The sequence below is a fragment of the Lepisma saccharinum genome, unplaced genomic scaffold, assembly GCF_977018435.1.
Source record: "Lepisma saccharinum unplaced genomic scaffold, izLepSacc3.1 HAP1_SCAFFOLD_362, whole genome shotgun sequence".
Taxonomy (NCBI): Eukaryota; Metazoa; Arthropoda; class Insecta; order Zygentoma; family Lepismatidae; genus Lepisma; species Lepisma saccharinum.
The window spans coordinates 282057-305843 of NW_028143077.1; the positions used below are offsets into that span (position 1 = coordinate 282057).

A 23787-nucleotide genomic window follows, 5' to 3' on the forward strand; every position below is an offset into this window, starting at 1 on the left:
ATGCCTGTTTCGCACCAACATAATTTCATTCCTTAAAACATCACAGGATGTAGAATAAAAAGTAATGAAAATAACGATGGACAATTTGCCTACTATTATCTTTGCCGTTGACTGTACAATAGGTACTATGTGCTATTTAGTGGTATTATAGACAGCATTATACGAGCAAAAGAAAATGTTTGAGCATTCATTTTGTCCAGTCAGTTATAGAATAACACAAATAACACGCAAACACATTAATTTGGATCAGATTTACAAGACACTTAAATATGTCGACACTGGAAAACAAATTCGTAACTTGCTGATTGCAAGGCAAGAACGTTAATTGATGACAAAAAGCAGGAGCATTCTACAGTGCGTTCAGTTTGGTTCGGGTCAGGGATAACGCGTGACTAAATAACAATTTAGTAGTATGTAGCATAATTACGGAGTTTAAACGAAACCATGGATGTCCAGAAGGGGCAAGGGGAGGAAGCCCTTCCTGGAAAATGAATATCAACCATAAAATAATATATTTCACACATATAATTTCATTTCAGTGGCATCAAATTATGTTAATTATTGTAAATGCGTTGCAGAAAAATGTACAATTTGTATCTTTTGAATTTGAATTTGAATTTGAATTTGAATTTGAATTTAAAATTTTGGGAGCGTCAGCACTTAGGCTATTTTACTCCCGTCACAGTATACGGGGGCCAGCCCCTTACCTCTACAAATAACAACTCTAACGTTGCATAACTAAAAAATTTAAAATTTAAAATGTTCTGACTTCTGTTAAAAGCCGAGGCCGCAAAGGGGCACTCAGCACACATAAGGACAAAAGAACAGGACAATACAAACAAAACTATACTGGCCATGGGGCCAGTCGCCAGAGCCTCGCTAGTCTTAAGTCCAGGGTGCACCAACGTGGAAGTGAGGTTGACATTCGGGTGCACCACGTGGAAGTTGTATCTTTTGAGGAGGCAACTTTATTATGGGTGAAATATACCTAGTTTACCCCCACCCCTGGAAACATTACTATGCTTAATCCTCCCTCGTGGAAAGAAATACTGCGGACATCCATGAACAACACTTTTTCTAAACATGAGGTTTGCAATGCTGCTGTAAGTCTCTGGCCATAGGTATACACACGTAGGGTTTTGGCCGCTCTTCTCCCTATATTCCTTGCTCATCTTCATCCAGATACGGTAGGCACTGCTCGTTCGCGGTCAGAAATTTGTAAGGCAAAATTCAGAAGGGTTACAGCTTTCCAGAAGCAGAAGGCGGAAGATCCCATTTGTCACCTGGCGCTGAAGTGTAGCAATCTAACAAACAGGATCTCGAACACTGGTGTCGACCCGATTTGAACTTAGGGGAATGATTAATTATATTCCTGAAGTTGTTAACGAATTTTTGCCAGATAATTACATACATTTTACTAGAACTAATAATGTGTAAGCCGGGCTTACACGTCTTACATGGACGCTCCGCGCCTGAAGAGTTCCTTTCTGATTCTGCCAAGGTCGTTCCACCTATGAATCGGCTCTTCAGCCTGAGTGGCAAAAGACATGTTGTACGGAGAAAACTTGCACCGGAAAATTACCTTCTTAAATACGATGAAACCTGTAAAACATCCACAGATATTTATTCGGGGGTGGTCCCTGGACCACCATCGATGTTCTCAAAATACCAGAGGTGCAACCACAAATTTTTGTCTGGGGGGAGCAAGTACCAGGATAAAAGTACCAATAATAATAATAACATTAATAATGGCTTTATTATTATTATTACTACTACTACTACTACTACTACTACTACTACTACTGCTACTACTACTACTACTACTACTGCTGCCAGTAGTAGTAGTAGTATCAAATACATTATTATCCTCATAAATTACGCAAAAAGGGGGTAGTTTATGCTAAAGCATTTGTTTGGAATAAACGATTTTAAATATTTTTTCAACACCGTCAATTTCACATTAGGTAATAATGGAAATCAAGCACACAAACTGTATTTTTGAATGTTAGAAACTGAATGATAAATGCATTCCGAAGATACATGTGTAACTTCCATGTACAACATGTTTTACACATATGCAACATGAAGCGACATAAAATAGAAAATACATATGCAACAAGCTAACACTAAATTGTGTACGTATTCATAGCTTATTCAATACAAATATACAAAACATATTATTTAAATACATTACATTACAGGAAACAAGTAAAGCGCGAGCGAAGCGAGGAAGAAAATTTTCAGATCCAATTTTTCCAATTGAAAACAATAGTGATTTAATACGGCGCAAATAATTTCACTGGATGCCATGGCATTCTCTCTTATACAACTTCTTTTTAGATCATTCGGCGCCCATGGCCGACTCCCGCCGCCCTTAGCTACAGCTCTGAACTTGACGAAAACGAGAAAAGCAGATTAATGCGAGCGAAGCAACCAAGAAAATTTTACAAAATGAATTTTTATTTGCATAAAATTTGAAATCAAAGGGGTAATTGCTCCTCTGTGCCCCCTTGCAGGTGCCCTTGGCCGTAAATGTTTGTCCCCTCTTGCTACCCTAGAATTGGCTTCCGTCGAAGGTTGGGGGGAGGGTGGCAATAACCCCCTGTGGTTGCGTCACTGTATAATACAGACATATTTAAGCAACATATGTTTACATTAGATACTTTAGGCTCACTGTCATTGTTAGTGTCTACCTTATTCTGCACAATTTGTCTGCTCGACTAACCTTGTATTAATGCGAATACCACCCCCCCCCCATCCAAACCGATTCTAAAGGCATAAGAGGTGGTGTTTCAATTCAACCCTATCGCAGCGATCACCACAGATAGGTGGAAACTATACATAATAACCAAAACTAAAAATCAATAACAAGTCAATGAAACTATATGATCCCCCCAATTTTTGTGTGAAGATATATAGAATTGGTATAAAATTTTGTCCCCCCCCAAAAAATTCCCATGACGCAGGCGCGTCATGAAACCCCCCTGTGGGCACCCCTGACATCCACTATAGCTAGAACCAGGAAAAAATGAACGAAATATTCTTTTGGGTTCGTGTCACTCAAATTCAAGAACAGTGTTTCTAACTGAAAGAAAAATTTACTGAAAAACTATTTTGCAATATTTGTCATGAAAGTAAAATTTTAAGCACATGTAGAACAGTTTGCCTGGGCCACGTGAACGTTTCGGGGGGGGGGGCAGTGCCTCCCCGGCCGCCCTTAACGACGTCCCTGGTAACTAGTACGTCATGAAATAAACAACATTTGTCTGCTAACGTGGCAACATAACAAGTAACGATGGATCAATGCCTATGTCTGCAGAATGATCAATATCAACATGCTGTATTCAGGGTACTCAAAAGCAAATCTGAGAGATGTTTTTATAGGCAATATTGACCACTCATATCACTGTAACTATTATAGAGAGAAAATTAATTTCTGCAGAAAGGTGGACCTACCAAACACCACATTACTCATTGTGCGGCAATACATTTCTACCTACCACTTTCAAAGGTTGGTATTCCATACGGCCCCGCAGTATGGATGAAACCGATCGTTTTTTTATAGGTAAGAGCACGAGGGAAGCCATTTCTGTTACTCTCTGTAGCAATGGAGCGTTGAACCGCTGAACACCTTGCTTTTGTGGAAGAGGCGTATCTTATTGTATGGTAGCTGAGGGCGTAAATTTCGACGGCAATTTAACATTGGGACCAGAACGACACGCATTACGGAGGTGGGTAGTTGATGTGTTTTTCAGAAAATAAGACGAAGTCAACAGTATTGTGTTATTAGGTTTCATAGTCATCACTTCGACTTTCGCCCTGGTAATGACGTAATTGTACAGTATGTAACATTCTTATTCGTACACACGGATTTTCAAAGAAAATGCTTTAATATCTGAAAGGAAATACACTCTTTTGAAATTGTTTCTGTACAATTCAATAACTAATATCATTAGGAACATAAAATCTTACCCAAATTTTGCATAACCAATGACAATAATAAATTAAATGAAACTGAAAGAGAAACATGCCATTTTTTGTACAACTTTTCTATTCGTACACTTAATAATATAAAATAAAAAAGTATATTCAGAGCAAATTGACTGACAGTTTAAATACGCAAAGGATACTTTGATGCGTATCCTTTGGCTTTGATTACTGCGTGACACCTGTTCTTCATAGAATTAACCAATTTCCGACATGTTTCAGAGCTTATTTATTCCACTCGCCTTGCACAACAGTTTTCAACTCTTGTTTGGATTTGATGCCTGCTTTATGGACTCGCCTCTTCAAAATTGCCCATAAATGCTCAATGGGATTTAAGTCTGGACTTTGAGCTGGTGTTTGTAGTAGTTTGGACACATTCCATATTAGCCAATTTATGTTAACTCGCGCTTTATGCTTACTGTCATTGTCTTGTTCGAATCTGTAGATAGGCAGCATGTCCATTTTTTGGGCACTGTTCTTCAATATGTCTAAATAGACATATGCATCCATGATACCATCAATAAGCTGGATGGTACCAACACCTTTGGACGACATACAGCCCCAAATCATTAATGACCCACCACCGTGTTAAACTGTTGGAACTGTGTTAATGTGATCATTGTCTTTATTTGATTTTCTCCAGACCCTATTTATCCCATCTGACCCGTATATATTAATCTTGGACTCGTCTGACCATATGACACTATCCAAAATTCCTGGTTCCGTGCTCTTTCGCGAATGAAAGTCTATTCCTGCGATTCACCTTATTTACATACGGCCTCTTTCGTGGTATTCTGCTATGATATCCATGCTTCCACAAGGCACGTCGGACAGTTTGATCGGACATCATCTTGCCAGCAACATTTTAACCGTCTCTCTTTTGGTTTTCTCGGCACATTCTGTGTTGAACCTTCCTCTCTAAATTTGTTTACTATGTATTGAAGTATGGAGTGTGATTTATTGACTGTCCAATTTTTCTTAACGAATAATCTCTAAGGGCCAAATTTATAATAACGTCCTTCTAAGTCCCTTCACCTTGCCCATTTCGAACAAGCTGATAGATAGACGATAGGCCTACAACAATACCTACGCCACCATTCCGCTTGACGGGGAGCGCGCCTGCATGTTCAAACTTGTTATGAAGTTGCAAACTGCACGAAATCGCCCGAATAGCGGTGGCGCTGTATGCGAGGAAGATTGAAACTCTTGCCTGTACGAATAACAATGTTGCATGAAACAGCGTGTTTTTCTCTTTTCACTCAAATTATATGTTCTGTTTATACACTTTGAACATACATTTTTATTGACATTTGTTGGTGAAACCTTAATTAACATTAATTTCCAGGTACATATAAAAATGATTATATTTACTAGTAGATATGACATTTCTTCCTCGGAAATTCTATGTGTACGAATAACAATGTTACATACTGTAGCTTGTAGCTTGCGTGGTTTGATAGATTATGTTAGGTTCTGTTAGCATTAAAATAATATCGCTAAATGCTTTCTAAAGAAAAAGGTTCTAAATTACTTGTACATTCATTTCCACTAATCATAAACTTGCATTTCTCTCGTCTGAATCTGTTCTTAAGATTTGTAACATCCTCTTAGCAGACGAATTACGTGGCAGGAGCAAATTAGAAGCTTATTCTTACTGCTGACACGTGCGTGGCAGCAGAGTCGGCCTTGATATTATTGAACAGAGGAACTCTAATGTTGCCTTGAATAGGTCAAGGCCACATGAAGTTATTTGCTCGATCAATCTTGAAACGAGGCAAAAAATTACATGAAGTAATATTTAAACTAACAGGACACTGGTTATAACACACACACTCTGGCGTACGCAGTAGGGAGCTGATGGAGCTAGAGCCCCTTCCGAAATTTTGAGAGAATGAACATTTTCAAATGAACTCTGGAAAAACAATGAGGTAAATGCAGACCCGCTTTAAAATGGACAATACCACTATGACATGAAAAACGTTTCAAATATATTCATTTTACTCATAATGACACCAAACTGAAATGTGCAAAATATCTCGGCGATATTTGTTTTGGTTCTCGAGATACACGCCTTCAAACACTGCCGAAATTCACCTCCTACGTCACAGATTTGAAAACGTGACGTAGGAGGTGAGTAGACAGGCCTGACGTCATCCTTTAGAAATGCGTGCAGGCAGGGCTTCTGCTCGTCCCGTAAACTAGCATGGGCCGTGCAAGCGACAGTCATTTCTTACTGCGTAAAACAAGTATCTTGTTATAACTTCCAGTGCAAAATAATGTGTGCTCCATTTGTTGATATGAATTATACCCTAACACTATAGCAGTATTTACTAGAATTCAGCCACTCTGTAGAGGGTTTTCATTAGACTGACAAAGCAATACTGGTAAGATAACAATCAATGGCTGAACACTTGAACAGCCTTGTTCATTGCCAATGCATAGGTTCTGACTGGCAAGAAATTATTGTTACAAAAATGTCTTTTCTGGAATTACAATTATTTTCGTCATATTTTCTTCGCAATTTTTAAAATAACGATACGTTTAGACAGGGTGCGAAATCACTGCAGATTGGTGGAGGGAAGCAGCAGACAGTCACACACACTATATGCCTAGGTATTTATATATATATATATATATATATATATATATATATATATATATATACACACACACATACACACTATATATCTAGGTATAAACATACACACACGTATATATAATATCATTAAATAAGTGTCAATTATTAAATAATGAAATTAAATTATACAATATATTATATCGACAGTCCTTCATTCAAAATGTAATTGCAAATTGAAGATATTAATGTAGCTACTACTGATGCTATGAACAATGATTTGCCTAAGGAGGGAGGGACAAAAATTAAGAGACATCAAGAGAAGATAATAGTTCCCTGTATAGAATTAACATATAAATGCTAATACGTGTTTTATTAATATATTTATATACTTCGCGGTTGCTAACGAAAGCCGATGAGAAATGGAGAAGAAATAACAAGTCGGTCTTATATCTGTGTTCTGGGGATAGCTGTGTTCAGTGTCCTTAGAGATGAGGCTCTTTGATGTCCGTTCCTTTTGTACGTTTTCGATATTATTCCAGTCAAATATATTCGAATCCAAAATTAATTGTTTATGTTTCTTGTTAAAACAAAAACTCTCCTCCCCGGAAGAGATTGGAGGGGGGAAATTTCAGCACAAGATCATTGGGGGGGGGGGGAATTCCCCTCTGGATTTCGCACCCTGCGTTTAGAACACTCGGGTTTACACGCCAATTTCTTCAATAGGTGATATGGTAAAAGAAAAGTTACGCGGAGCTTTTACATTTCCTGCAGTAAACGACAGTTGTCTTCAGTTAATATATATATGGCAAATTTATGTATTTATCCTGCTTTTACGTCGCTTTTTCGTCATATTGTTTAATGGTTAGTATGTACACAGAGAAAAATGTTTGTTTGGATTAACCAAAAAAATGTTAGTGGTGAACAAATAGTTTGTTTAAATAGGCATCAACCAAACAATTGTTCACCAGTACCAAAAGATTTGGTCAAGTTCTATTTGTTTGTCATAAACAATTTTTTGGTTACCAATACCAAATATTATTTTGGTAAATCTAACCAAATCTAGCCCATTTGTTTAGAAAAACCAAATAATTTAGTCAAAATTACCAAATTTGCTTCTTTTACCAAATGTATTTACTTAAGGGTACCAAATGATTTGTTTTGGGTAACAAAATAATGTAATCAAATTTACCAAACCTGGTTAATTGTTGTTTATCATTACCAAATATTTTGCTACAGGAACAAAATAATTTAGTAAAATCTACTAAATTTGCCTGATGTTACCAAGCAGTTATATTTATGTTTACCAAATGATTTGTTTAGAATAACACAATGATTTATTCAGAATTACTAAATGTGGCTAATTTTACCATGCAATATTTTTATCATTTCCAAATTATTTGTCTAGAGGAAACAAATTCTCAATTACCAAATTTGGTAAATATGTTAAACATGACTACATAGTTTACTAGCTGGAATGTTAGCATCCTTAGTGCTAAAAAAACAAATTCATGAAGAAACCATAAACAAGAAAACTGTGGCGTATGCTGAAAATTTGGCCCAATTTTACACAATTCTTATTTATTGTATGTATGTATTATATATTAATTAGATACAAATGAATTTAAAAAAAACAAGGCAGGCATGCAAGTAAAAAAAAACAACAGATGATCGATAATTTCAAATTTTCCGACAATTTCTATACAGTACAACAACTTTGTTTACCGATGGTATACCAGATAACGTAGGAGAATAAGCCTCTGCAAAAGAATGCAGATTTCCCCATTTCAGGGCAGACCTTGAACATAAAAACTAGTAAAAGTTTTTAAGTTGGCCACTTCACACATGATCACAGATCAAGCTGCGCAAGGGAAATCAAATCAGACCATTCGATGGATCTTTTAATTACAGACTTTTTCAGTTATGAACTTTTTTTAAAATTTTCTCATAACATAAAATGTACATCCATGTAAAACAAATATTTTCAAATGTTTCAATGTAATTTCCTTACAGAAATAATAAAGTCATGAGAAAAAATTAACAATAAGATGCATGTTACACCTTATTCAGAGAATATGAAAATAGGAAAAATACTTCATATCATAAAATTCATATACAATTAGGACCAATTTATATCTCAATTCTTCATTGCATGAGCATGCAATGCTTAAAGAAACACAAAAATATCATATGAGAAGAAATAACATCAGGATAAAATAAAATGCACAAGTTGCAGCATTTTCAAATAATATAATTTAAAAAAAATACTTCAGAGCATAAACTGTACATCAAATACAATTAGAACAATCACATTTTAATCTTTGTACTTAGTCTTCTTACTTGCACTGAGTACAATGTGTAAATACAAATATGCCATCAGAGAAGAAAATAAAATTACCCAAATGGTTACAAAATGAACATATCAATTAGAAATACCTCACAACATGTTTAAGAATGATCATGTACCATACTGTGGCAGGAATTATGAAACTTCTCAAAACTTTATATGACTCAATATCAATCTTTGTAAAGATCAGTTATTTATTGAAAAATTAAAACAATGAAAAATAAAAATGTTGGTACAGGAAACAAAGTTATCGCTAAATGGAAACAAGTCATCTAGTAAGGGATTCATACATAATACATACATAATGAAAGTGGAAATATTAACAAAGGCGAAGAATGAAAAGATTCTCTTGGGCTTTCGATCAGGTGAGTTGTGGAAAAGATTCCAAGCTTTTACCCTGAAGATGAGAGTGACATTAGCTCTCAAAAGCTTGGAATCTTTTCCACAACTCACCTGGTCAATAGCCAGAGAGAATATTTTCGATCATTCGTTGCCAGGAAAGCTTCAAGACTTACTTAAAGGTGAAGAATTTTGCTACATGGCATTCCTTGAACATACATGTCATCCTTTACATTTACAAAACATGTTGGATTGTGTTCAATGAGAGCACTGTGTGCAACAGAAGTATATCTTTGTGTTATACATACTTTATATGCATGAATATGCTTATTTAAACTGTTTCTTTTTTCAATTTGCTGCACACAAAATAAACAGAAGAGTCCTGGTCAGCTAAAATATCACTTATTTCACCAAATTGTGGGAAATCATCTGTTATGACAGTAACTAATATAATTCCTTGGTTGCATAATGTTCCCTTTGCAGATACATGATTAAGCCTATTCACAGCTTTGTAACCAAGAAATCAGAAATTTCTGCAAAATAGGCAAGAGATGCTGTTTCTATTTCAGCACCTGGTCCAAAATAAATCAAGGGAGTATTAAAACCTCTTTGGATACATATAGTTCTACCTGCTGCAACTGATGCTTGAAACGTAGCGTAAAAGGAATTATTGGTGGTCTGTTGCTTTGTTCATTAAAACCAACATCTAGAGCTTGAATATGAGAATTCAACAAGCGTAAAGAGCCTCATAGTTATAACGTAATGTCATGACATTTAGGAGATCATACACACACACACACACACACATATACACACACACACACACACCCTCAAACAAATCATGCATTATATCAACTGAATATTTTTCTGTCACATGGAAAGATGAAATTTCATTAAATACACACTCTTCTTTAATACCAGTTGAAGATTAATTTTTGATAGCAATATCTTCACTATAATTACATCTACTTCTTAAAAACCTCATTACCTATGTCAATGCTGCGTTGCAGCCGGTCTTTGAAAATTTTACAGAATCTACATGAATGCAAAGAAGAGAAACTTTCAACATAACAATACCATGGAGTCCCCCAAAGTTGTCTCCACATACAAGTCCAATACTAAAAAAAATATTTCTTCCCCTTGTTCTGTGTTTATTGATATGCCTTCATTTTCAAGATATATCAAATCCTGAATCAAGACCCTGAATGTAGCATTATTTCCAAATTGTACTCTGTCCGATGAATGGAAGAGCGAAACTAAAAAAAAATATTTTCCAGTAGAGAACTGAACTCGGGATGCAAACATGGAATGCTTGCATATACTGCCTCTAATTTATTAATCCCTGCATTTGATTCTAGTGGATTGCTAGTCTCAAATTCATCAAGATAGGTTAACAAAGGCAATAATTTTTTGGTTTCAAACAGCTCTAACTTTTTTGCCATAATTTGGCTTCGATGAAATTTGACAATATATCTGATTGCAACAACTGTGCAACATAATCGACAACTCTTTCAAATACAAAAGAGACAGAGAAAAGCACTCAGAATATTATGTAGGGGAATGAAATGTCCTTTGGATTGCACTGAAGTAAGGATACGCTTGCCAGAAAAGGTTCTGTTTCCTAATCTTGTCCCTAAGATAATGTATATTCAACAGGCTTAACCAAATATTTGTTGCTTTCTAAATACTTTATTCTTAAATATTCCCATGACATGCCATCAAAAACATTCTCCAGAGAACCAAGTTTTCTTACCACAGATTCTTACTTTATTGGGTTTGGTCACTGAAATGCTACCTTAACTTCTGTTTGTAGGGATGACAATAGAGGCCCATAGAAGTTGGTTACCACTGATATAATGTGTTGGATCTGTGACCTAGTTAAATCTGCCCTTGCATACAGCTGTGAAATGAATGTTACACATTCCAGCTCAATGTTTTCCCCAAATAAGTCATCATCAGTTAATTGAAGATGTGTATCTATATCCTGATCATTACTTTCTTCGCTGCTTTCAAATTCAACAGGCACATCAGAACTTGCAGTATTTTCAATATCACAAGCTGCATGATGTGTTCTCCTGTGGTGGTTTATGAATTATTTTATGCCAATAAAGTCTCAAACATCCATCATCACGACATTTTAATACACCATTTGAATATACCATGTGCTTAAATTTTAAGTGCAATATAAGTGATGAAAAACTTGGATAATGGTTGTTACAAATATAACACCACCATTTCGTGCTCTATGGTAAAATGCACAGATCTGAATTTGTTACGTATCACAAGTCTACACTTACATCTAGGTTAAGAATTAACATATTTCACAATATTACTAGCACTGCAAATAGTTTTCATTAAAAAGAAAGAGCATTCATCACAAGAAATCACAATCCAATTAGGTCAATCAAAGTATTATAAGACGTAAGCGAGTTACTAAAGATATATCCGCGAAACTTGCTTGTAAATCTTCTATTAATTTCGGTGGCCTCTGCCACCATCCACTTGGGAACTCGATGCTTCACTGTTAGGTTGACTTCCGGTTTCTGTTGTTGTTTCCTCGACTACCACTAGGGGTGCTGGTGTAGCCATTTTGTCTGCTGTGCGCAATGGGTGTAAGCTGTTGTAATAATGGGAGCCAAACATGATGAGCCTGACCGCTGTTCATATTCAGCTCGTGCGGAAAGTGCATAATGGCATGCGTCTCTTTGATTTTGGTGTCGAGTAGGGTGTGTGATGTATGCCTAACTGAAACTTTTTGGATCCTGTGTTTATTGAACTTTAGGTGCCTTGCTAGTCCGGTAGTGGGTTGGGATTTTTTTGCTTCCGCTAAGTGCTGTTTTATACGCTCGTTGACAGATCTGATGGATCTGCCAATGTAGTTGCACTGGCACTGGGCATCATATACACCTGGATTGTCTAGTGGGGAAAGGAATGATCTCTTGTGTTTGCTTAGGGCAATGGCTATTTTGTTTATTGGTTTGTGTGCGAGTTTGATTCAAGGTCTTGGCTAGGCTGTTGGATGTAGTCTGGTGTTAAGGGAAGGCAATCCATTAAGCTTTATCACTACTGGCTGGGTGGAGTAAGTTAGGTTGTCGTACTTGTATTTCTGCTTTGCTGCACCATGTGGAGGGTTGATGTACTGTGTATCCATTTGGAAGTCCTATGTCCGCCATTATGGTAACTTCTTCCTTCAAATCTTCTTCACTTGAACAGTGCGAGAAAGCTCCTCTGTAGAATTTAAGCCATACATAGAAAAACTGGAGCAGGAATCCAGTATATTCACTCCCTTTCCAACCACCCTCCCCAACATAAAGCCAATTTATGGCTTAACTTCTACAGAAGAGCTTTCTCGTACTGTTCAATTGAAGAAGATTTGAAGGAAGAAGTTAACATAGTGACGGACATACGAGTTCAAAATGGATACACAGTACATCAACCCTCCACATGGTGCAGCAAAGCAGAAATGCAAGTACGACAACCTAACTTACTCCACCCAGCCAGCAGTGATAAAGCTAAATGGATTGCCTTCCCATACCACCAGACTACATCCAACAGCCTAGCCAAGACCTTGGAACAATGTGACATCAAACTCGCACACAAACCAATAAACAAAATAGCCAGTGCCCTGAGCAAACACAAGAGATCATTCCTTTCCCCACTAGACAATCCAGGTGTATATGATGCCCAGTGTCAGTGCAACTACATTGGCAGATCCATCAGATCTGTCAACGAGCGTATACAACAGCACTTAGCAGAAGCAAAAAAATCCCAACCCACTACTGGACTAGCAAGGCACCTAAAGTTCAACCAACCCAGGATCCAAAAAGTTTCAGTTAGGCATACATCACACACCCTAATCGACACCAAAATCAAAGAGACGCATGCCATTATGCACTTTCCGCACGAGCTGAATATGAACAGCGATCAGGCTCATCATGTTTGGCTCCCGTTATTACAACAGCTCAAACCCATTGCGCGCAGCAGACGAAATGGCTACACCAGCACCCCTAGCGGTACTCGAGGAAACAACAACAGAAACCGGAAGTCAACCTAACAGTGAAGCATCGAGTTCCCAAGTGGATGGTGGCAGAGGCCACCGAAATTAATAGAATTTTTACAAGTAAGTTTCACTGATATATCTTTAGTAACTCTCTTACGTCTTTTATTATCAATCGCATTGTTTATTCCCCTCCACATGAATAAAGTATTCACAGACATAATGTGCATGTCACATTTTGTAGAAATATTGTACACAGATTTTTGAAGAAGAAGCCACAAGCACTCTCATGGGTAATGTTTCTCAAAGAAGGTCCCACCAATATCACAAGAGGTCTTGTGAGACCATATGATGCCAATTTTCTGTTCTTGTTTTCAATGAATTGCTCAACATCTCCAATTCCCTACAAATTAAATTTTTTGTCAAATTAATACAGCTGGAAGGACCAACACAAGTAAAAGAAAACATAATTATTGCTTATACATAAAATTATCAGGCTTTCAAGTTATGAAATGAATTATTGAAAATATTAGTTATGCAATTTAACAACAAATACACTCTGCATATCTAATAAGCTACCTAAAATACTACCTTCACTCTGTTTCCGTAAGCATACGACGTAAAAACTTGTAAGGAATAATATGAGACATTTGCATTAAACAGCTTGGTACGTTGACCATCCTAAAACTTTTTGGCAAGCCTCAATATGTGGAAAAATATTCCCACACCCACCCCTTTAATGTTCTCCAAACCAGAATTACATTCCATTACTTGAGTACCATAACATAATGTAGTATCCAATACTTTGCACAATTTTCCTTACTGGTTTTATATTGAAAGTAAATGCATTGCAAATCTTTAAGTAACACATTTATTATTCAGTTCTGCACATGGAGTTCCCATGAGGCAAAATTACAATGACTAGAGTTGGTAATACCTTACTTTTAAGATGATCTTGTTGGTATTACATTTCTGAAATTATATGCAATCCACCTAGAATTTTATCAATGGGTGCATGGGGGCAAACCTGAGGGGTAAATGCCACTGAGATGTGATGCTGATCACATCACTTCAACTGTAGCAAATATAGGCAATGTGTGGAGATTTACCCCCCTTACTTTACATGTGTATGCATGGCATGGTGTGATGCTAAGGGGAAGTACTGTAGTCCAAACATTTTCAGAGGGTATATGCTAAGTTTCATGAAACATTAAGTGGATGAAATCAATTAACTTCTTTATAGAATCATGGAAGAATACTGATAAAGATACACCAACAAATAGCGTAAAAGAGACATACAGGAGACCTCCCCGATGATGCAGTGGTAGCGTCGTGGCCTTTTAATCTAGGGGTTCCAGGTTCGATACCCGGTGGAGGCACATGGCACAGTGGTTCGGATCCCACTTTAAAACTGTAGGTCCAGTCTTGATTAGCCTTACTGTGCATCAAGTGGACTTAAAACACCAACTCAAACCAAAACCAAGAGGCATGTGAAACTCCTATTTTTGTAGGATTGTATTGTATTTGTATTTGTACTTGATGTCACATTTGCTTAATATATCTGCAATTCAAACATCACCCAAAATAATTAATTTATAAGTTATTAAGCTTTAATGGTTATTATGTGACAAAGCTATCCTGAGACGCCTTCACAGTGGGTAGTTTTTTTATGCCTTATCTGGGTAGTTGAGCAGCACAAATGACAGCAAGTCAGTATTATAGCTGCTTTAGTATCTGAAAAAAATATTGTTAACATTACAATTTAGCCTATTGACAGAGGTTATTTTTCTCATTCATTGCTGTATGTGGCAAATCTTTTTTTTTTAAATAGAAAACAATATTAAAACTTGGGAAGAAAAAATCTGCAGTGCAAATTATTTGATTCTTGGTGTTTTCAAGTGACAATCAACTATTAATATGTACAATGAAGGAAAGTTCAAAAGTTCACAATATGTCCACATATTTCACACTATTTCTATATCTTCCAGATGATAAAATGACCATGAATGAAGGGAAATTGTAAGTATTTGATTCAAGTTAATATTTAAGCCTAAAATACATTTTAAAAATCTAAAAAAGGTAGGTATCCTCTGAAAGAAAGTTTTTATGTCACCACATGTCTTTTTGAGTTTTTCACATTCTTACCTTAGTCCTTCACATACCATCAAGTGCGTATGCTTTCTGAAAATGCCCCAAGAAATTTTGCATTGATTTTATTTATTTTATTTCGGCTTCTTTGTGCCACTTTTTGGCTAATCTGCAGAGACAGGAATGAGTGATGATATGATGAAATTGATGAATGGACACTCACAAACATTCATACTCAGGCCAGGATTCGAACCCAGAACCCCTAGCATTGTAGCGCTATGTGCTAACCACTCTGCCACGGACCCCATGAAATGAATGACATATAAGTGCACTTCAGAAATGTGACTGAGACAAATCTGTCAACCCCCCCTTTAAAAACGTAAGGAATATGATCTCTGCAGCTTAGACATAGTTGCTCAGTTGGTAACTCCTCTGACTACCATGCGATGGGTCCAGGCTCGACTCCCGGATGGGAAAACGTGGGAATTTTTCCCCAACTATCAAAGTGGATCCAGCGAATAACATGTATACCTGGGAAAAACAATGGGGAGTGAAGGTGGTCAGGGGCATGGTGCTGATCACAACACCCCACTTTCGACGAGATCAAGAAATTGTGGGGTGTGTTACCCTCACACTCCCTATACACCATCATGGCTGGTCCTAAGCATGGGGAAGACAAGATTTTTTACAGCTTGGCGAATAATCAACTTCTGGTATTATTTTCTTCAGTTGCCACATGATTTTTTAAAAAAACGATATACCCTGTTTATTATATCCATGACTTATAAATAAATTGTTTGTCATGGCCACTTCCACTACATACAAAAAAAAAGTAGTCACTAAGCAAAATGGTGGTCTTCATACAAACTTTTAAACAGTGGGTACAATACTGATTTGCCCATGTGCACTTGAAACAAATTTTATATTGTATACAGTTGAGGACTAAAAGTGGTAAATGTATTAAGTGCCAAAAACGAAAGTGTTGGGAAATCGCATCGTTCCACACATCAGCCCTTAAGAACATGCACACTAGTGACCTCTTTATATGCCCTTTGAACTACTTAGAGGGCTACCAGCCACTTTTCACGTTTACCAATTTTAGTCTTCAGTTATTTCATTTCATATGTAGTTCATTCACAACATTGAAAATGAATGGTGATTTGATTAAGTAAATGTTGGAACACAATGAAATACCCGTGCCCATGGGCATCCAGGAGGTCAATCAATGTTTCAACCATGTATGAGGGGAACAGAACCTTCTTGGGGGACTCACCTCCCACCCCTCTGTGTCCTACCTACACCATCTAGAAAAGCCCTCTGTGCATCCTTACCTAGGATTCAGTTAAAATTACAACCACACACACATGATATTAGACAAAAAAATATTACAAGACACTTACGCAACAATTGAAGCATTCCACCGAATAACGATGTATGATACTTTTGGGAATGTGCTGAGTTACCAGGCTTGCATAAGGTTTTATGTTTTTTTCTATTGTAGTACAGTAACATACTACAGGTTTTACCCGTTGTTCTCGCAATCACTGAAATGTACCATACAGCTTTTTTTCAGTGGTATGCTTCAATTGAGTGCTTTATTTATAATGTGCCATTGGTGATGCTAAATTAGGGAAGGAACAAAAAATAAAATGCATGGGTTGCAGAAGTGTTGGATAAATTGGGATAAATATGACAACCAGTGTTTGTCTTTCGCTTTGTTTTCAGGGCTAAAAGTTCACTTTGAATCAGCAACCAGCATTCAACTAATGAAAGAACAATCATGTCTGAGATATGCTTACCAGTGTGGTTGGGATTGTTTCAATGCTGGCCACAATGATAACATTTCCTGTACAGTTTTACTCTTGTCTCGAAGGCAATTCAAATGTCTTCTTGCAGTGTTCAGTCACATAATTCCATGGCTCAACATTGTAATCAAACCATGCTTTGCTGTCAGTGTTGTTTTTATCATAATCTGGAAGGTAATAGAAAAATACATTCAAGAAAAGAAATATTATGTGCTTCACAATATTGAGGTTAACAATGAACTATACAAGTTACTATAATAGTGCAGAAGAATAAACCTACATTAAAAACTTCTACAGTACCATTTATATTCAATTATCCAGCTTACCTGTCAAACCATCTACAGAACTGGTGTAAGATTCATGCTGGTTACGCTGTCTCACAGCACCAAAAACGCCACTCCTACGTAGTGTTTTCCTGGTATTTTGGTATAGATCCACAAGTTTTCATTTCATTTTTTTTATTTGGTCCTTGAGCCTTTAGATCTATGTAATAAATTTCCTGCAAAACATTTAAGTTGTGTCAAACACACAAGTTAACTAGAATCAAATCAATAAATATGAACATTGAATGTCGAAAACAATTTTGTGAAAATATATGAAGATATATAATGTCTTCTAATAGACATTAGTTCTGCTCAAGTTCCGAGAAACTATTTATCTAATGCTAGTTCAATTAGACATACATATACACTGACTAAGTACATTTTTTTCATTTAAAAAAAATTAAGAATACTTTTAACAGCACTGTAATGGTTAAGCTTCAGATTACTCACTCAAAATCAGCCTTTACTTACAATTCAGTAGCATTTCATACACAAAAAAAGTAATCTTATTTAACCTAGCAACGTAAAAATTTAACTTTATCCTGTGCCTTATCATAAGTGCCTTGTGAGACTGGTATTAACGTTATTACCACTAGCACAAAAATAATTCCCACATACAGAAAAATGGTGAAAACATGGTTACTCATTCCGTGACACTCTCCATAATTTTACAGAAAGTGATTTAGTAAATTAACATGTAAGTTGAACTTGAATATGCAATCACAGTTGAATTGTGGTTATATTTTGTCACCAGGAATTCCACAATCATATTTGCAAAAGGTTTTGAATCTAGATGCCTTTGTTTTCGGAATTTTTAAATCATGCTGTTCTGGAACCATATTATGATTCATGTTAAAGAATACTGGGTTCTGCACAATACTCTTTGCATGAGATAATTTGTACTGCTACTGCAAGTGTCGCATGACTTACGTTGAAGGGGTACGTTCCTAAATCTGGTTTAGGGCTGTTAGCATTAAAATTACTTCTGTAAATACGTACTTCCAACATGTGACCATGTGATTTCTGGTTTTTAGCACTGTTTGCTCTTCTCACCAATATTAACAAAGAAATAAATATCTCCTACAAGGCAATCTCATCTAAAAAGGAACGCTTACTTTCACCAGGTGGCGAGAACAGAATGCAGTTTTGTCAAAATAATGTACTCAGGTTCTTAAACAAAAAATTCACTCATTCTCAAAAACTTTCATTAAATCACTCAAAAGGGACAATAAAATTTGAATAAAATAATAAAAAAAATGAAGGTCAATATAATTATTAACACAGAATGACATGCTTCATCAGGTGGTTAGATGGATTTCTTCAAATTTACAGGAGAAAGTACTTAGGCAAATCATTTTCTGTAGCGTTGTTGATGTTCGGGAATGTAGTTTTGATCCATTTTAATGCGAATGCATGTGGTTTTCTACGAAAATCTATTTCCGACGCGCTATTGCTGCTCCTGCCATTTGCTTTCTGCACGAGAGCACAATACGCACTATTGCTGCTGCTACAACATGATGTGTCGAGGATGCGTCGTGAAGTTGTTGCCGGGTGTGGAAGATGCCGTGGAATTTGTAATTCCGATGTCCGTATATGCTAAATTGAACGAAAGGAGTGCTAATGGAACCTAACCTAACAGGCCTAACCTAACCTACTAGGCACACCTCTTCCCAGTGATGGTTCGTGGGGCTATCGTATGTAAGAAATAGACATTATTTTCCTTAGAAATCCATTATTTCACCTAAAGAAATGTTCTACAACGCAGAATAGTACGTTATCAATGTAAAAAATTGCGAAATAAATCAAATAGGTGTCTCCGGTATAGTAAAGTAGTACCGTTAGTTTTTGTTCTAGATTCAGAAAGTCACATTACTTTTCATCTCTACATCGTACGAAATTTCTCTATTAGTACCTCTGAAGAAAAAAATCCAATCCATTCGTACCTCTCTAAAAAAATAATCAGAGGGAAATTTCTCTGGTGAGTATGTTAGGCAGGTTTCAATGGCTCTCTCATATTAATCTTCATTTTTACGTTTTCCTGCAAGTTATTTAACTTGTAAATCAATGACTGAATGAAATATTATCCATCATTTAGTAATAGTTTTTTACTTTACATAATATTTTGCCGAAATGCTCTTTTGTACTTACAGGCTGCATTACCGTAACATGACCAACAATTTCATTCACTAATAGCTATTTTGAATGGTAAATTATCACACAACACATAGATTTAAGTATATTTTTCACCACATACAGTTTCAACTAAGGATGTGTTCATTGAAACTTGCTGTGCAATCATCATTTCTGATAACAATGAAGAGTACAAAAAAAATTTAAGGCACATGCTACATGAAGTATCCCCTCATCGTGAAATAAGATCTCGTGAAAGTTACACATTATCTTCAAATAAAGGGTTATAATTTTCTGTAATTTGCATTTGGATGGAAGTTGCAGAAAACTTTAATTACAGAGATAGAAGTTTGGACCTAGGGACACTTTAAAACATGTGGCAACTAACTTGCAATACTACAAACACTCATTCTGCACACACACACACAATATTTGATATAAGCTACCTTAGACGCACCTCGAAATTTTATGCCAGATGCATATTGGTGTAATTGCTTGAGAATACTAAACCTTAAAAAAGTTTCCATCTTCATAAATATTCGAAGATGTTAATTTGGTGAGGATCGCCAGATGAAGAAATTTCCAGGTATAGGTGTACAGTACATAATGGCAATGAACCTCCCTTCACAAGGTTATGTGAATACAAAAAAGTGCTACTTTCATTAGGTGGATGAAAATTACAAGTAATCCATTCTAAACTGTGCATATATACACGAATATATATATTCATATCACTCTACTATAATGAACGTAGTTAATACTGAGAAGTATCCTTCGGGCCAACAACTTCACTAACACCACGTTTCAACGATGATACTGCATGAAAAGAAAATAAATATAATTATTCACTTACCTCGGAAAATGTCGGCAAGTGATTCCAAGTAATATCATCCATCTCATCTTGGGATAACAAACATTTCTTCTGTTGCGTGCTGTCCGTGTTTTCAGTCCGACGAGTCGACGACAAAGTTTTCAGAAAGGAACGGCTTAGCCTAGACACAGACTGTATTTGCAGATTTAATCACTCGCATTCGTGCTTTGCACATGCGTTGAGAACAGGCCATAGACAAACTACTGTCTTGCTTGAAGACGGACACAAAATTCACTGGAGTTCACCGTGCGATCATTCAAAGATACAGCATTTTGGTTTTCGAACGTGCGGACGCCATGACACATCTAGTTATTGTAAATTTAACCAAACGTTTTATTGTAAATTTAACCAAACGTTTTGTTTCTCTTCACTTAAATGTCTATAATTTTGTTTACGAGTACCATATTTCGTCTAACCAAATTTTTTTGTATTCTTAAACAAAATGCTTTAGTAATTACAAGTAACATTTGGTTATCGGAAACAAAAAGCATAACCAAACAACTCAACCAAACTTTTTTGGTAATTCCAAACAAACCAGTTTTTTCTGTGTATCTTCTTTAATGTCACATTTCTTCCCACTTTTGGGTAATCGCGACAATGACGAAGAGCAGTATTCGAAGTCGGGGTGCAGGAGAAACTCCCCCACCCCCACTGCCACCAACACCAACCAGCACAATCTAAGTATCACCCAACCTGCCCACAAGACGAGACGAAACTTTGGTCTGTCCCGTCTCATTTCGAAACATTCTCTTTTCCCCGTCTCCTTTTATGAGATGAGACGGGAAATGTCTCGTCTCGTGAGCAACACTAACGTTAACAATAGAAGTATCCCCTTAGGCCTACTAACCCCAAAGGCTAGAGCAACCCCCCCCCCTCCTCCACCAAACAACTTCCACTTCAATGAAAGGACATTCACAAAGGAACAGTCATGCTCAGGTTGAGAGTCAAACCTGGAACATGTGAGTTCCTCAGTTAAATTATGAATTTTGTGTATAATAATTACAACGCCAGTTCATTCGTGGTAATTCTGAATCGGCAGTTTGGTTTGCATATACACGTATAAGCAGGATAATATCCAGTCTTAGAAGGCTCGTAGCGTTGAAATGAGGAGTCAAAGAAACAAACAAAAAATAATAAAGAAAAGTTGTTTTGTCTTTATGATCACTATGCACTGTGGAAGTTTGTACGATAAGCCTTTGCATAAGTTGTCAATTCTATCTTTTTCGAGACTTGAGACAAGAACGAGAATTGCCCTCCGAAGTCGAGACGAGACTGTCAACGAGGCATTTACAAATAAACACGAGACAGACATTTACAACTCTCAACAAGAACGAAACCAAGACTGCCATGTCTCGTCTCGATAGGATCCCTAGTGATGAGGTTGTGAACCAATTAATTTATGCGTTCGGGGAAAGAAATGAGGCAGCTTTTTTCGCAGTACAAAATTCAAAATATATTTCAGTATGTGATATAATGTTATATACATTATTTCCTTGTAATAATTACACATAAACTTAGATTTGAAATGTACTGTGCAACTGATGTAATCTTCTCAGTGTATTTTTTCTCTTATCTGCACAAAAATATTTTACCATAATTTGCGTAACAAATGAACAGACTGAAATTGCTTTATGGAAAAGAAAGTAAAAATAGGCGTTACAAGTAAAGTGAAAAATGTGAAAATTCTTATTTTGCACTACATGGTTTGTGGTAAATTTCGATAAATATAAGTTTGAAATATATTTTTTGAAACTTGGTCAGTAACCAATTTTACAAGCAATAGTTTTCTCGTGACTTGATGAAAACACGCACGCAGCAGAACTCTTTCGTTTATCTTTCATTTGAGCAGCAGGGATATTTAATAGAAGAATGACAATTATAAAGCATAGCTTTCCCTTCCATTATCGTTCCTTCTTCCATTATGTAACTCTACACAGATTTGCAAAACTGTTGTACAAGTTGGCTCTCCGTGAGCTACCCCCAGTAAACTGGACGCTCGAAGCAGACGACAAACCAGCTCTCTCCGAATAGTGACGTATTAACATGGCGGGGCGTGTTTTTCAGCGCAACGCTAGCCTCACAACTTTGAAAGTCTGGTTTTCCCCTTAAACTGAACGCAGAGAAACGCGAAAAATTGCAGGGGTCACTTTCTCAGAGTGCAGTTTTTAAAATTGCTTTAAAAAAATTGAGTGGAAATGTCCATTACCCCAATGGATGACATTCAGCAAGCAACTTTCCCCACAATTCATTGCGCGAACACACCCGCAGTCATGATTCCGGCAAACGTTTCGGAGCGTGTTGGAAACACGTTTGATAAACATTGCGCTCACAGCTTTTGGTTTTGAGGTAGTGATTCAAAGTACAAATATAACGATTATATGCCAAATGTAGTCTTTCACATTTTGCTAAGACTCGTAACAATGACCAGAGTATCTAAAAATATGTTATTTGCCATAAAACAACGTTGTATAAAGCTACGTAACATACGAACAAAATACAGGACTATGGAGCCTGTTTCTCATGGAATCAATCGGGCCTATCCGATAGTGCAGTATCTAATCCTTGTAATCGTAGGATCCAAAATCCGATTCCCGGTGGAAGGAATTTAAAGGGTCCGGCAGAATGAATAGTAGGATATAGAAAGAACAGAACGTCGAAACAAATCGAATAATTTATTGAAACACACATTGAAAACAAATATATAATAGATGCCATTACATACCATATATGCCATTTTACTTGGTTTTGAAGATAACGCCCGACAGATGGTCGCCATCACGTTCAGCGCATTCTTCCAGGCGGCGAACGAAAGCTCGCATCACCCGCTCCAGCATGTCCAATGGGATTGCCTCCAAAGCTGTACGTATCCTTGCCTTCAGTTCAGCCAAGATATGAGGACGTGTAGCGTACACTTGACTTTTCAGGTAGCCCCACAAGAAGAAGTCAGGGGCACTCAAATCGGGCGACCGTGATGGCCAATGAATGTCCCCAAATCGGGAAATCAATCGACGAGGAAAATGACGCCGCAAGACAGTCATGGACCGGCGAGCCGTGTGGGCTGTTGCCCCGTCCTGTTGGAACCATATGTCTCTGTTCACCCTTGGAAGGAGAAAGTCATGTAACATTTGAACATAGCGATCGCTATTAACCGTTACCGCACGTCCATGAAGATCCTCAGGAAAATATAGACCGATGATGCCGAACGATGCCACACCGCACCACACCGTCACACATTCACTGTGCAGGGGTTGCTCATGCAGCCAACGAGGATTAAATAGCGCCCAGTATCTGTAATTCTGTTTATTGACACCACCGTGCAGATCAA

General features: G+C 36.9%; 1 long non-coding RNA gene across 1 annotated transcript; it reads right to left on the reverse strand.

The window, feature by feature from the left end:
- Positions 1-13427: 13427 nt before the first annotated feature.
- LOC145982720 (uncharacterized) lies at positions 13428-20803 on the reverse strand. The gene is made up of 4 exons (XR_014441137.1): positions 20445-20803; positions 17465-17637; positions 17133-17305; positions 13428-13648 (listed from the first exon to the last, which is right to left on the reverse strand). It is a non-coding gene; the product is annotated as an uncharacterized LOC145982720 (long non-coding RNA).
- Between the last annotated feature and the right edge of the window lie 2984 nt (positions 20804-23787).